At 48.6% G+C, this 16,937-nt stretch overlaps 1 protein-coding gene across 3 annotated transcripts in view; it reads left to right on the forward strand.

Moving 5' to 3' along the window:
• Positions 1-16,937, forward strand: part of TMEM91 (transmembrane protein 91) — a 122,947-nt gene that overhangs the window by 91,013 nt on the left and 14,997 nt on the right. The window lies entirely within an intron of this gene.

Here is a 16,937-nt window from a genome sequence, read left to right on the forward strand (position 1 = left end):
AGTGCAGAGGGGGGCGGGCCAGAGGCGTGACGGAGGCGGGATGGGGGCGTGGCAGTGGGACGCGTCATGTAAGCCATGCCCCCCGCTGTGTAATACCGCTATTACAGGTATTGTCCAGCAGGGGGCGAGGCTATGATGACGCGATTCAACAAGAATCGCGTCATCGCCTGCCCGGACCGCCCACTTTACTCTCTAAGTGGGCGGCTGGGCAGGGGGGACCCCCGAAATCGGGAGACATGCCTGCTCTTCCGGGGGGCCGGGAGGGTCACCCGATTTTCGGGAGCCTCCCGGCCATTCCGGGAGAGTAGGCAAGTATGCCTTTAATAGACTGCGGCCAGGTGAGCTGGACACTGGCAATCATAGGGTAAATTTACTAAGCTGGGAGTTTATTTAGAACCGGCGATTTTGCTCATAGTAACAGATCAGACTCTACTTAACATTTATCTAGCTGCTTCTAGAAGGTCTCCTATATATTTGGCCAGATCTGTGATTCTGTGACTCAGTGTATAACGCTGGGCGGGGCTCTAGCAGGGTATGCCCTTCTGAATCACAGATCACTGTGAGCCCCCCTTCTACAGGTCCACGTCATTACTAGCCTTGGGCCAGATACACAGGCTGCAGCCATATACCGCGGTGGTGACAGCTCCATAAGCGGGGGGCTACAGTGCGGCTCCCCCTCCCTTCCCCCCTTCCACAGGTTACGCAGCCACTGGGCCACATACACAGGCTGCAGCCATATGCCGCGCTGCTGACAGCTCCTTACCTGCGGGTTACAGCGCGGATCACCATCCCGTCCATGGGGACGATGATGGCGGCTGCTGGGTATAGCATGCGGAGGGCGGCAGCGGCATTGCACCGTGCCACTGATACTTGGCCCAGATACTGGTGCAACACACAGCACGGAAGCAGCGACCCGAGGGATGGACAACAGCAGCAGCCATTGGCTTGACAGCGGCGGCCGGTGACGTCACGGGGTCAGGCCTTCTGCTGTGCTCTGATGGCTGCTGCTGTACACACAGTGTGGTGGCTGCTGGGGGCAGCAGTGACGTCACAGGGAGCAGGGTTTCCAGTGTGCTCCGCCGGCTGCTGCTGTACACACAGTGTGGTGGCTGCCAGGTGCTGCTGGGGGCAGCGGTGACGTCACAGGGGGCGGGGTTTCCTGTGTGCTCCGCCGGCTGCTGCTGTACACACAGTGTGGTGGCTGCTGGGGGCAGCAGTGACTTCACAGGGGGCAGGGTTTCCTGTGTGCTCCGCCGGCTGCTGCTGTACACACAGTGTGGTGGCTGCTGGGGGCAGCAGTGACGTCACAGGGGGCAGGGTTTCCTGTGTGCTCCGCCGGCTGCTGCTGTACACACGGTGTGGTGGCTGCCAGGTGCTGCTGGGGGCAGCGGTGACGTCACAGGGGGCGGGGTTTCCTGTGTGCTCCGCCGGCTGCTGCTGTACACACGGTGTGGTGACTGCCTGGTGCTGCTGTGGCTATGGTGTAGTGGGAACAATATCATTGCTTCAGGTACTATTAGATAGAAAACATGTTATTGCATAGTCTTTGTCCTGCTGTGGTGCAGCCAATGGGGCTCAGTTGTTAACAGGGTGTCACACATAGTACTGCGCCAGCCGGCAGCCCAGGTGTATGAGGCATTACATAAACACTACCAAACACTACCCTGCTGCATGCATGCCCACAGGGTACTGGGCAACCCCGGGTGGGTCCCACTGCCAAAGGCCAGCCCGTTCTCTATGGATCAGGTTCTACATTGTGCAACTATACATGTGATACATTATACTGCACAGGACTGCTACTAATCTGGGACTTTATCATGCAGACACTACTAACTAATTTTATAACGCGGGCCGGGCCTGTAGCAGGGACTGCCCTTCTGTATCACAAGCCAGGGACTGTACTACACTATGTGATTCATCGTGGCCTGCGCCCACTATTCACGCCGTTGCAAGGAGCTACGTCCCCTTGATCATCGCACGCCCTTTGGCCGTGCAATATTTAACCACTCACACAATTATGTTTGCATGTAATACTCCATATAATACAAATATAGCATGGCCTAAGGGCGTGCAGGGGTTCAGGGGGCCTAGCCTGTTGCATAAAATACAAAGATTTCACGCACAATTGGCGTGCAGGGGTTAAGGGGGTGTAGCCCCTTATGACGGTGTGAAGAGCGCCCGTAGGGCGCGATGAATCACCTAGCTTTAGATCAAATCTGATTGGTTGCTACGGGAAACATCGCCAGTTCTAAAAAACTTCCACCTTAGTAACTTTACCCCCATGTCTCATGTTTAAGACTAATGTTATAGCAATTGCATAAATCTGAGTGGGACTGAGCAGATGGGGAAGACTTTGGTGCAGTTGGTCAGCTTAGGAAATGTTGCAACATGGCGTGCATACAGAAGAGCATGACCGCACACCCAAGAGTGGTCTATCTATCTATCTATCTATCTATCTATCTATCTATCTATCTATCTATCTATCTATCTATCTATATATATATATATATATATATATCTATGGGGTCGATTCAATTCGGCGACAGTTGACTAGCGCCGGGAATTAGCTCCCACGCAATTCAATTCAGCTAAAGTTAAGTCGGTGAATGCCCGTTCTCGCCGACTTAACAGGTAGTTTTGTCGGGAGAACGAGCATTCTCTGACTTAACTACCCGTGGCGATGCGGATTCCCGACAGAATCAGCCTTGCGCCGGCCGCGCGGCAGCCCTTTTGTCGGATTTCTTCTCTCACCCCCCGGGGCTGAGAGAAGAATTCCTGACAATTGCCGGTCACTTGTCGCTGTATTGAATAGCGTCGGGAGCTTATTCCCGGCGCTATTCAACTGTCACCGAATTGAATCGACCCCTATATCTATATATATGTATGTATATATTATTTTATTTTTTTATGTATATACGCACAAAGTGATATTTCAGTGTCAATTGACGCTCAAAGTAGGTGTCCCAGTCCTTTCACGTTCAGACGCGCCATGTCGGGTTATAGATACACTTCACTGCTGTGAGTAACCTCAGGCTCTGATGGAGCTACTTCATGGTACCCCTCCTAAGCTAGGCATGCCCCCTATTATGGTGTGACCAGGGGACCCCTCATGCAGCTGAGGTAAAATCTCGCCCTACGTGCACAGCCTAAGATGGTGGGTGACTGCATAGAAAAATCAATATGCTTCCTTCCCACGTGCACAGGTCGTACTCTACAATAGATTATACATTAACAGATAAGTGGACTGTAGAGACTAGATTACTACCTCCTGGCACTTTTAGAATCTAGACAAACAATCTAGGATTCTCTCAAAGTACATCCATTGATTAACACATCCAAGGATATCAGTCTCCCGGCACTGGCGTATGCTCAAGACGGTTGTTAGGGATATGGCTATTCAATCCTATGGATATTGCCAATGCCTTTTCCAACTTTTTATGTGTCCCAGCAGGGTCGTAGCCAGAATTTTGTGGGTTCTATAGCAATATTTTGAAGGGGCTACTGTCCTAATGCTTCTAGAGATATACCTCTCCGCAAGCAGTTGCAAATTGTATACACGGTAATAGTGCCCTAGTTGATTTTCTGAGTCAAAGTAGTGCCTTAGTTAATGTTATGCTCCATAGTAGTGCACTCGTTTATTTTATGAACCATATTAATGCCCTAGTTCACATTATGTCCCATTGTAGGGCTGCCAGTACACATTATGTAACATAGAAACCCCAATTCTTAGTATGACATATAGTGCCCCAGTTCATATTATGCCACATTACAGTGCCTCCACTTGATATTATGCCACATTACAGTGCCACAGTTCATATTATGTAACATTATAATGCCCTCCAGTTCATTTTATACCACATCACAATGAACAAAACCAGGGGCATAACTAGATGTATTGTAGGTCCAAAGGCAACATTTTGTAAGGGCCCCTATGTATCTACTAATGAACTGTGACAGCTGCACTGCCTGCACCTATGGTAGCTATGCCCTTGTATATAACACATGTAACTGACAGGGATGGTGGGCCCCATAGCAGCTGCACTTCCTGCACCTATGGTAGCTATGCCCTTGTATATAACACATGAAGCTGTGACAGGAAAGGTGGGCCCCTTTCAGCTGTGGGCCCCATAGTAGCTGTACTTCCTGCACTTATGGTAGCTATGCCCTTCTATAAAAGACATGTATCTGTGACAGGGAAGGTGCCCCCTCTCAGCTTTGGGCCCCATAGCAGCTGCACTGCCTGCACCTATGGTAGCTATGCCCTTCTATATAACATATTTAACTGTGACAGGGAAGGTGAGCCCCTCTCAGCTCTGGGCCCCATAGCAGCTGTACTCCCTGCACCAATGGTAGCTACACCCTATATATAACACATGTAACTGTGACAGGGAAGGTGAGCCCCTCTCAGCTCTAGGCCCCATAGCAGCTGCACTCCCTGCACCAATGGTAGCTACACCCTGTATATAACACATGTAACTGTGACAGGGAAGGTGAGCCCCTCTCAGCTCTAGGCCCCATAGCAGCTGCACTCCCTGCACCAATGGTAGCTACACCCTGTATATAACACATGTAACTGTGACAGGGAAGGTGAGCCCCTCTCAGCTCTAGGGCCCATAGCAGCTGCACTCCCTGCACCTATGGTAGCTACGCCCTTGTGTCCCAGAGTTAGAGCAGGTTACCAGCCAAGCTCTCAACATTGCACATATGGAAGAAGAGGTATATTGAGCCATAGCATCCCTTCCCGGAGATAAGGCCCAGATGACTATATCAAACACTTTATGATCCCTACTTTAATAAACGTGTATAATAAATCCTCTGAGGTGTGTTCCCAAAGGAATATTATATATTCGAATTGTAAAGAGTAATGGAATTTGCTGCACTCTATAAGAACTGTTAATAAATGAATAAATAAATAATAGTCATTGCTAAACTAGGGAAATATCCTTACTTGGCCCACAATGACCTTCCAGTTACATTTGTTAAATACGGTTACACGCAAGCATGGTGGCATATATGGGTGTGGTATGGCTGACTGACGGGCAGGAGACCGGCGGTCAGCATACCGACGCCGGGATCCCGACAGCGGAATCCCGGCAGGGGGGGGACAAGTGCAGCAAGCCCCTTGCAGGCTCGGTGGCGACCTGCGGTGACCACGGGTTCTATTCCCACTCTATGGGTGTCGTGGACACCCACGAGTGGGAATAGTCCCTGTTGGTCGGCATGCCGATCATCGGGATAGTGAGGGGGGCGGGATATAGGGGGAGGTCATGTGATCGTCTGTCACCTGACCCCCGGTCACATGAATACATCTCGGCATATGTACTTGATTAGTTACTCCCAATATTGGTACAAGGTTGCATTAGTTCTCTCGCAGACAAACCCCTGCTAATACTCGAAGAGTGATTTATTAGATGCCCCCACGCCACTTATTTTGCACTCACTAGACACGGAAAAGGCTTTTACTGTCTATACTGGGGCTACGTGAAAGAGGTCCTGTGCAGGATTAGGATTAGTTGATATTTCTGCTGCGGGGTACACTGGGCTCCACAAGGATAGACATTGGGGGTGTAGAGTAGGATCTTGATCCAAAGCACCAACAGGCTCAAAAGCTTTGACCTTCTTCCCAAGATGCATAGCGCCGCCTCCTATATCACCCCGCCTCCGTGAACAGGAGCTCAGTTTTGTAGTTGGTGCTTGCAGTGCAAGCATGTAACAGGAAGAGCTGCTCACAGCAGCTCTAGAAAAAGCTTTTTCTGAGGAAAAAAGAAGACTACAAGGGCTGCAGCAGAAGCACAGATTGTGCTGGATGTCAGTAGACATTGCTTGCTGCAGCTCCATCTCTCCCCCAGCGGCGCTGTACACTCCCGCGCCCTGGTTGCCGGGTACCTACAGCAGGAGGCTCCGGTTTTCTTCCAAGTTAGTCACACGCGGCTGGGGCTCTGCGGGATCGCGTGGCCGCACTTCGGGAGGAGATAAGTGGGACCCACACTTTATCGCGATCCGGCGCGGCCGGTGGGAGGCGGGCCGCGCGCGCTGGCGGTGGACACTGTGGCAGTACAGGCGATCCCACTAGATCCCTAGGGCATGGGTGCAGGTCATGTTTTCTCTTAAAACCTTTTTTGTGTGTAGCCCGCAGTACCAGGTGGTTTTGCCAGCAGAGGGGATAAGGCTTAGACCTGGAGCCCCTCCCCCAGCCCCAGGGCGCCATTTCCAGCAAATGTTCCCGCTCTGGAGCTGCATATCTGTCTCTCCCTCACTCCCTGTCAGTGTTTGGGCGCCATTTCTCTCAGCTACACTGTTCCTGGGACTGCTTGGGCAAATCCTCCTTTGTAAAGCCGCCTTCTTGTCAGCGCTGTGACTTTACATGACACTTAAGTATTCTACATGTCAATTAGACAGTGTTAGTTAAGAAAGAGTGCATTTAGTCAGGGTTCTCTGGTACAAGTACCCTGTGATAAACATCCAGTTCTTACTGTGCAGTGTTATATCTATTGATTACAAAGATATATATATATATATATATATAATTATATATATATATATATATATATAAGCTGGTCCAGTGCAGTATTATTGTTGGTAATAACCTCTGCATTGTATAAGTGTGACTATATATGTGTGCATTAGCTTGTTGGGTGATTTACATTTCGTGTCTCTCACTCCACTTGCTATCCCTATATTCTATAACCTGAGGGGGCTTGGTGCGTCAGGTTTTATGATAATATAGGATATTCACAAGATATACTCTAATACGTATTTTTCTCTGTGATTTTAGTCACCATATCTCTCCTGTATCTCTGCTTGTGCTGATTACACTGCGCAGGGGTTTGGGCAAGAGGTTTTGTGCTGCTGACAATTGTACTGTGTTACCTGATATTGCAAGTTATATCATGTCTGCTTCTGAAGGTAACGGTTCTGGGGCTGAACACACTGCCGGTGTTGCTGAAGCCACAGATCCCTATGAGCAGACTATAGCAGCTGCGGGTCTGGTTCTGGGGGCTCCTTGCCCCCCAGTGGGACTGTGGCAACGGGGGTCCAAAATGACCCACCGTGGGCTACTTTCTCCACGCTTCTAAATACGCTAGTTACTAAACTAACACCCCCTATGGGACCTCCTATGCCGGTTCAACCGTATGTGGTCCCCGCAGCTAACCCGCCGTGGGCGGATAACTTGTCTGCTCAACTGAAGAAGTTGAACCAGTCCCCGACTACTAAAAAGTCTGACCCTCGCTCGCCTAAGACCAAGGGGTCCTCTAAGCGAGCTCTTACCTCCTCACAATCCACTGCCGTCACTGACACCTCGTCTGATGAAGATGGCGCTTACACTGACCCCACAGATTCTGACACAGATACTGCTGATGGGGAGGGTAGTTCACATGTGGATGTTCCTGATCTTTTGGAGGCTATTAAGTTAATTCTACAGATTACGGATGATCCCGAGCCATCCGTCCCTCCTAAGAAACCAGATAGGTTCAAGCCTCAGAAGGTGGTTAAACAAGTTTTACCTCACTTTGACCACCTAGGGGATATACGTCAGGAACCCTGGGAAAACCCGGGAAAGAAGTTTGTGCCTCAAAAGAAGATGCTGGCTCGCTATCCCCTCGCGCCAGAGCTGTCTAAAAATTGGGAAACGCCTCCTCCAGTAGACTCACATGTGGCTAGGATGGTGGTTTCCTCAGCTCTACCTGTCACTACCGTCACGTCTCTAAAAGAGCCTACGGATAAACGTGTGGAGGGTTGTCTGAAAGCGATTTACACCCTCACGGGTGCTGCACAAAGGCCCACTATTGCAGCAACATGGGCTGCAGAGGCTATTGAAGCATGGGCCTGAGTTGGAAACTGAAATCTCTTCTGACCATGCTAGACAATGCTTGTCATATATTGTCACAGCTTCTCACTATATTAAAGAGGCGGCTTCTGATGCCGGTATTCTAGCAGCCAAGGCCTCTACTACATCAGTCCTGGCTTGCCGGATATTGTGGCTGATATCCTGGTCTGTGGATCTGGACTCTAGAAAAACCCTGGAGGTACTCCCTTTTAAGGGAGATATTCTGTTTGGGGAGGACTTAAATAAGATAGTGGCTGACTTGGTTACTGCCAAAACTGCCTGTCTGCCAAGTACCGCTCCTTCTGTGTCAAAGGCTAAAGGTACTTCCTTTCGCCCCTTTCGTCCTTCAGGTAAAGCAAAAGGTCAGGCGTACCACAAACAGGCCCGCACTTCCAAACCTGGTAAGCCGAAGCCCAAAAGAGCCTGGGCTGCCCGTCAGCCAGCTTCCAAGACGGATAAGCCTGCCGCATGACGGGGCGGGCCTCCCCCTGGGGGATCCCAGGGTGGGGGGCCAGCTTCTAGGGTATACCCAGGAATGGTTGAAGACCACTTCAGATGCCTGGGTACGGGAAGTCGTCACTCGAGGTTACGCCATTGCCTTCAAAAACCGTCCCCCTCATCGATTTTGCCTGACAGACGTCCCGTTGGACCAGACAAAGGCAAACACTCTACATTCGGTGGTACAGACCCTCCTGGATACAGGAGTCATAGTACAGGTGCCTCTTGCTCAGAGGGGCCGGGGGTACTATTTTCCGCTGTTTCTAGTCCCGAAACCGAATGGGTCCTCTCGGCCCATACTCAATCTCAAGGCATTGAACAGGTTTGTGAAAGTTTCCAAGTTCCGTATGGAAACCCTTCGCTCTATAGTTCTGGCCTTGGAACCTGGGGATTATATGGTCTCCCTGGATATACAGGATGCTTACCTGCATGTTCCTATAGCAGTGTCGCATCAGCAGTACCTGAGGTTTGCGGTGGGCAACCTCCACTACCAGTTTCGGGCGTTACCTTTCAGGATCTTACCGTATCTGGACGACTTGTTGATCCTGGCAAATTCCCCAGAACTTCTCCTACGTCACCTAGATCTGACGGTCCGGTTTCTGCAAGCCCACAGGTGGCTAATCAACTGGAAGAAATCCTCCCTGGTCCCTGCTCAGAGCATGGTGCACCTGGGAGTGTTATTGGACACTCACAACCAACGGTTGTTCCTGTCTCAGGAGAAGGTCCTGAAACTTCAGGACAGGATTCGTTGCTTCCTATCTCGTCCGCAAGTGTCGATACATTCGGCGATGCAGGTGCTGGGCCTCATGGTGTCAGCATTCGACATGGTGGAGTATGCTCAATTTCACTCTCGCCCACTCCAGAGGCTGATTCTAGTGGGACGGCCTACCTCACCGGATAAGGTCTCACATGCTCTCATTGACTCCGGAGGTTCGTCTGTCGCTACACTGGTGGCTCCAGGATCAGCGACTGTGCAGGGGTCGTCCCTTCTGGATACCCGACTGGGTCTTGTTAACAACGGATGTCAGTCTACGGGGTTGGGGCGCAGTGTTGGAGCAACACTCCCTTCAGGGTCGGTGGACCAGGGAGGAGTCTCTCTCCTCCCGATCAACATTCTGGAATTGCGGGCGGTCTTCAACGCATTGGACCTGGCCCAGCATTTGATACAGAACCGTCCTGTTCAAGTGTAGTCGGACAACGCCAACACAGTGGCTTACATAAACCATCAGGGCGGCACTCGAAGTCGCCTGGCTACGAAGGAAGCCTCACGGATTCTTCGATGGGCAGAACGCCATCTACCGGCGATATCGGCAATATTCATTCCGGGGGTTCTGAATTGGGAAGCAGACTTTCTCAGTCGTCAGGACGTACACGCCGGAGAGTGGGGCCTCCATCCCGAAGTGTTTCAACTCTTAGTGGAAAGGTGGGGCCTTCCAGATGTGGATCTGATGGCGTCTCGACACAATCACAAGGTTTCCGGTCTTCAGAGCAAGGACAAGGGATCCTCAAGCGGCATTCGTGGATGCGCTGGCGGTGCCATGAAGGTTTCGGCTACCGTACGCGTTCCCTCCGGTGTCACTCCTGCCCAGGGTAATTCGGAAGTTCAAGCAAGAAGGAGGATTCCTGCTGATCATAGCTCCGGCGTGGCCAAGACGGCACTGCTTCTCAGACCTGCAGGGCCTCTCGTCAGAGCGTCCAATTCTACTTCCACAACGCCCAGACCTCCTCGTTCAGGGCCCATGTGTCTACCAGGACCTAGCCCGGCTGTTTTTGACGGCGTGGCTCTTGAAGCTTCCGTCTTGAGGGCTAAGGGTTTTTCTGAGGCGGTCATTAAAACTATGTTGCGGGCCCGGAAACCGGCTTCTGCCCGGATTTACCATAGGGTCTGGCATTCCTACTTTGTTTGGTGCGCATCTAATAATTATGACGCTTCCAAATTTAGTACAGCCAAACTGTTGGCTTTTCTGCAGCAGGGCCTGGATTTAGGCCTGCGTCTGGCTTCCCTCAAGGTTCATATTTCTGCCTTGTCGGTGTGGTTTCAGAGAAAAATTGCGACCTTACCTTATGTTCATACCTTTACTCAGGGTGTGTTGCGTATCCAACCTCCCTATGTCCCGCCTCTGGCTCCTTGGGACTTGTCGGTGGTTTTGGAGGCATTACAAGAGTCTCCGTTTGAACCTCTTGGTTCAGCTAATCTTAAGTGGCTTTCCCTTAAGATGGTGTTTCTGCTGGCTATTGCCTCAGCTAGAAGAGTGAACGGATTTGGGCGCCTTGTCTTGTAGTTCCCCATATCTGATATTTCACCGTGACCGGGCGGTTCTTAGGTCTCGTCCCGGTTATTTGCCTAAGGTGGTTTCTTCGTTCCACCCTAATCAGGAGATTGTGGTTCCAGCACTTGTTTCTCCTGATCTGTCTCCCAAAGAGCGGTCTTTGGATGTGGTACAGGCTCCCCGTATCTATGTGAAGAGAACTGCTTCTATTAGGAAATCTGATTCTCTCTTTGTTGTGTTTGGGTTTCACAAACGTGGCTGGCCTGCTCACAAGCAAACCCTAGCCAGATGGATTAGAATGGTGATTGCACATGCTTATGTGAAGGCTGGTCTGTCTGCTCCTGATCACATTAAGGCCCATTCTACTTGGTCTGTTGGACCTTCTTGGGCGGCTCAATGTGGTGCGACTCTTGAACAATTGTGCAAGGCGGCTACGTGGTCCTCCGTGAACACGTTTATAAGGTTCTATGCCTTCGATACTGCCGCTGCCTTGGATGCTTCCTTTGGACGCCGGGTTCTTGTGCCCGCTACAGTGCGTCCCCTCCCATAAGGAACTGCTTTAGGACATCCCCAATGTCTATCCTTGTGGAGCCCAGTGTACCCCACAGCAGAAAACGAGATTTATGGTAAGACCTTACCTTTGTGAAATCTCTTTCTGCGAGGTACACTGGGCTCCACAAGGCTCCCACCCTGACGCACTTAGCTTCTTTGGGTTCGTGTGGCTATGGCCGCTGCCACTTTCTCCTGTCGGGTAGGTGTGGTGTTTGTGGCAACTTGCAGTTGTCGTCTCTTTTACTTGCTACTGCATTGGGCCGGTTAACAAAACTGAGCTCCTGTGCACGGAGGCGGGGTGATATAGGAGGCGGCGCTATGCATCTTGGGAAAAAGGTGAAAGCTTTTGATCCTGTTGGTGCTTCGGATTAAGATCCTACTCTACACCCCCAATGTCTATCCTTGTGGAGCCCAGTGTACCTCGCAGAAAGAGATTTAACAAAGGTAAGTTCTTACCATAAATCTCGTTTTTCTAGTCCATGCTAGCTCTCTATTACCAGTGGGAATATTCACTAAAGTGTGTGTATCTTGTTTATTTCCTATTACTAGTGGTATGGACTTGAAAGGGTACTAGGGAGGTGGCGGAACTCAGCTAGTCTGAGATGGTGCCAAAGGCACAACTAAAGTTAATGGCACCTAGAACAAATTTTTAAAAAAATTACACCCTTTAAAACTGTTGTTTAAACTTCTGTATACTTATATTGGTAGAGAATATAACATGACAGAGATGAATACCTTGTGCACACTGTTCCTATACATTGAAAGTGAATGGCCGGCTGCCAGAAGCTTTGAGGACTATGATAGTGTGACATACATTTTACATTCTACTTTAACACTCTTGCCACCAGCTGGGACTACAAAGTAAAGGCCCCCATACATAAAAAATGACATTTTAGCTGACTTGTATGGCATAAAATCGACTTATATTGTTTATTTGATGGCAGCATAGCGAAACGTCATGGTTTGGGTGGGATAAGTCTCCTAGTATACTTTGCACTTTAATAAAAAGCCTCTTTTCATATACCTCCTGCATACTAGGTAAGTACAAACCAATTACCTAAGCAGCCGACTTGACTACCCTTTCAAGAGACTTGCACTCCCTGCAATCACTGTGCAGATAAATCCTCTGTGCGACCGTCGTCCCGAGACCATCACAGCACATGTGCTGTGTGATATATATGTATGCGCAATGATAAAACATCACCCCACTGCGCACATAGCCACGTTGCAGCCATTTCTGTATCAGGCCTACAGTGTAATGCTTTGTATCACTGACCACGTGACTGCGCTTCTTGTTTTTTGGGAGGAATATTCCAGTGTTTCTATAGGTTAAAAAACAACAAATCGGAAGCTTAACCCTTTAATGCTCTCCAAGATTTATTGCCGTCCCTTGTTGATCCTACATGACAATAGAAGTTATTTAGGTTTACAAATTCCAGCTAATGATGGGGACACTGTAACGGTCAACCTTTGATGACTGAGCTGATAGCCTTAGCCAAAGTCTCAGTGTTCCATGAAGTCTCGTAGTTAGGCCATCTGGCTGGTGATAAAGATGACGTTGTTACTTAAAATACAAAAGGGGCTGATTTATCGCCATCTGCGTCTTAGGATGCGGATGTGCTGTTATAATATCGCATGGATATATCAATTATCACATGCAGGGACAGAGCTTGTGAGAAAGCTCTGTCCCTGCGATGCCACTCCCCAGCCAAATCCGGATATTTTTCAAGAAAAAATTTCCTGATTATGTGCTGCGCATAAGCTGCCGTCTGACATCGCTGACGCTACCAACGCCGCCGACACCCCCCTCCCTGATGCAAACCCCACACTCTCAACCCTGATCATATTTACCAACACCCGGGGATCTATGATCGGTGCTCCCGGAGGGCTGCCAGTCTCCACTCTTGATTATGCAGGGGATTGCATTAAGCCTCAGGGAGGAGGAGGCACCCCCAAAACTGGAATGCACTCATCCTTTAGTTTCAAGGGTCCTACTGTATATCTTTAAGGGAAGCAGGTTGTAACAGGGGAGTCTGTCCTTTTCATCCTTGCAAGATTTGGGTTAATCTGAGGTTGCGTATCTGAAATATCTGTCTGCAGTACGGGAGGTATATGCAGTGTGTACTGCAGCCTGGCTGGTCTCTAAGCATAGAGGAGCAGAATCATTGCAGCGTTGCAGACACCTTACCATCCTGTTATGCAGGGAGCAGAGGAGAATGTGAAGTCGCTGGAGAAAGGGTCTCCAAGTGAACTGGCTGCTCTTGGTTTGTTTTATTATCCCATCCATATCGTCCTTTTTCATTTTCTTTCTACTACACTGTCCTCCTACACTGGGCACTGGAACTGATTCTTCATTATGTGGCTGCTGTTATTACATGTGTCTGAGGCAGACTGTGCCACCACCATCAGCAGTAATGCAGTGGGGGAGAACTGCTTCTGAGGCTTCTGACCCACTGCCAGATTTTTCCTATCTCTAGAAAAAGGGACACTTTATACAGCACAGCCTTGCTCACCCTCAATGTACTTGTGGTACTTGTAGTGCTGGTAAACTTCCCATTGCTGTTCTGAAACATGAAATGCTTCCTCATGGCAGTTGCTTGTCACTGATGGCAGGTGTCAATGACGGCATTGATAGATAACAACCCTCTATTCTGCAACCCTAAAATACGTTGTAATATTGGCCACCTCAATTCCCACAATTTTATTATCTATTGATGGCACAACTATCTCCTCTAGCTCCCAGGTGCCCTGTCTTGGAGTTATCCTTGGTTCTTCCCTCTCCTTCAAACCACACATTCAGCACCTCTCGCAGTCCTACTGTTTTCATCTCAAAAATTTTAACAAGATCAGACCCTTTCTCACACTCACGGGTCATCTCCAGATTAGACTACTGTAATCTCTTCCTATCGGGTTTCCCTGACAAACACCTCTCTCCACTCCAATCTGTCCTCAATGCTGCTGCCAAACTCTTCTTCCTCTCCAAACATACTACATCCACCTTCCCTCTCTAACAAGCCCTACATTGGCTTCCCTTCTGAATCCAATTCAAGCTTCTTATAGGCCCTACACACATGCCGATATCACTGCACGATATGAACGATCTCGTTCATTAATGAACGAGATAACGTTCATATCGTGCAGTGTGGAGTCACCAGCGATGAACGATGCGCGGCCCCGCGCTCGTTCATCGCTGGTGACATGTCGGCTGTGCATGCAGGCCAATATGGACGAGATCGTCCATATTTGCCTGCACGTCTATGGAGCCGGGTGACGGGGGGAGTGAAGAAACTTCACTCCCCGCCGTCACTGCCCCCCCGCCGCCGGGTCGCCCGTCGGCCGTATCGGCCGTCGGGCACCTCGGCGGCACATCGCCTAATGTGTAGGGCGCCTTACACTTACTCACAAAGCCCTCACACATTCCTCCCCCATTTACATACTGTATCTGACCTTAGTTCTCCTTTATACTTCCAGCCGCCCTCTTAGCTCCACAAGTACATGCCACCTCTCCTGCCAACTGAATACTTTCTCCCATTCCTGCCTCCCAAGATTTTGGCCGTGTTGCTCCCTGCCTCTGGAATTCTCTACCTCTCCCTATCAGACACTCCACAAAACTTAAAATGGGCTTTCAAGACCCATTTCTTCATGAAAACCAGCTGTCTCTTATCCTAACCCTCTATTCCATTGCTCACTACCCCATCTGTGGCACCCCTGTCTGTCTGCCCCTCCCTTTTTTAATGTAAGCTCTCACGAGCAGGGTCCTATCCACTGGTGTGATTTTCCCTTTCTTAGACCATTTTTTACTCCATACAATGGCACCTAACCCTCAGTCTTTTACCACCATGAGAATTATTTCAGTGTCCTTTCTACTGATACAGAAATGTTTATATACCTTGTACTTGTCCTACATTATCTTGTACTGCAAGTCATTGTTTTCCTGCTTGGCTCATTTATTTTTGTACTTTGTTAGGTGCTTTGGAACCCTTGTGGCGCCATATAAACAATAATAATAAAATAGACATCAACCTTATATTACAGCTTGATTGTCATGCTGGGCTTCTGGGATGGAATAGCTAGGCTATATGTTGGGGTGCCCTCTCTGTTCACCTATATGGGTGTGTCCAGGCATCCTAAGACATGTGGGGCCATGTGGTTCTGAGCCTCTCTCCAGCATATGAAGTCCCGGCTTAACTGTTACAGGTTGATGTGATCTTTAATCCCTTCTTAATAGAGAATTACAGCGTCTGGAACCGGTGGGTTCCAGAGCAAAATGTCAGGACTTTACCATCTTACCCAGATGTCAGCTCATTTTTGTTCCAATGATTGGGTCCAGTACTGGTTGATTTATCAATTTTGATTTTGGAAGCAACTTAAAGGATGAGAACTGTCTGGGTTCTTAGAGTGACAAGGACCTTTCTCTTAATTTTGAATTGTACATTTTAATGGCAGCGTGTTGGCCACCTGCGCAGCAGAGCAACCCACCATTATATGGCTCTCTTACGCTCCAACCCCTCCCAACACCAAATTCCTATGACCCCAAAAGAGAAAAAGTGGTATGTGTCAGGTTGGGCTATGATACAAGACCTAGTGAATGGGAATATACATCAGGGGAGCGCTGAGATATATTGTTGAGTTTACAATAGATAATTAATGGAAAATGGAACATGACTCTAATACTAATAGAAATATAATTTAATTAGATGTTTTATACAAAAAAAAGTTAATAAATATGTTTTAATCTAAAAATTTGCAGTTAAACGCTAAGTAGATCTTCAAGAGTACTGAGCCCATAGGGAAATATCAGGGCAATTCTCTGTTCTCCCGAAGCCTGGGTTGGGGAATCGGGGGAAATTCAACATGTTGTAAATTCTCGAGTTGAACCAAAAAATGATCAGGATCAGCGATTTGGGGATTTTTTTTACATGCTATTTTAGCTGCTACTTTGAGAAATCGACGATCATCGATGTTCGCCTGATAAACATCGGTAGAATGTTGCTAAGGGTCATAGAGAGCACCCCAACCTCACCACTCTTTACAGTCAGTCCTACTTGGAACATGTTACCCTAATGGCTCATCGGCTCCTTAGTCTAGTCAGGTATCACACATTGTATGATCCATTTCTTACATTTGGCTTTGATCTGAATTATGCTAGCTGACATACACTATATTTAGTATGATCACAGTAGTCTATGTGGCCATTCATGCATTGTTTTATACACAGTATTTCATGTTGGGAGAATAGTGAATACTAGTCACATTTGTTTTCTATATAATATACTAGCTGACGTACCCGGCATTGCCCAGGTTTAAATCTTCAAGTTATCAATGAGCTGGATGTAACTATCAACATTTTAAAAATAATTAGCAGCTTAGCAGCTCTTCCAACACACCCATAAGGTGGCTGCCAAGTGTCGTTTTTGTTTTTTGGGGTGTCACCAGTAGCCCTGATCCCCAGCTTTTCAATCTCTTCAGTTTTATAATGAATCTTACATGAGTTTAACGTTTTCCTTTTGTTAAAAATGTTGTTTACCCAAAAGCATTGGAATAGCAACATTGATGTCTTCCCACCTCCATTCCTGTCAGTTCTTTTAGTTCATTGATTTATGGTTATGTCAGTCAGTTATTTCAGGTCATTAAATTATGGTTATTTGTGTCAGTTTTTACAGTTCATTAAAGTTTTCATCCAAATCCATCCAGTGGAAGGCCCAGAACAGGCTCCCTGTGTCCTAGGTCTGTCTTGGACCCAATGTTATCACTTTGTGAAGTTTATGACCAAATCCATGCGGTGGAGG

The sequence above is a fragment of the Pseudophryne corroboree genome, chromosome 8, assembly GCF_028390025.1.
Source record: "Pseudophryne corroboree isolate aPseCor3 chromosome 8, aPseCor3.hap2, whole genome shotgun sequence".
Classification (NCBI taxonomy): domain Eukaryota; kingdom Metazoa; phylum Chordata; class Amphibia; order Anura; family Myobatrachidae; genus Pseudophryne; species Pseudophryne corroboree.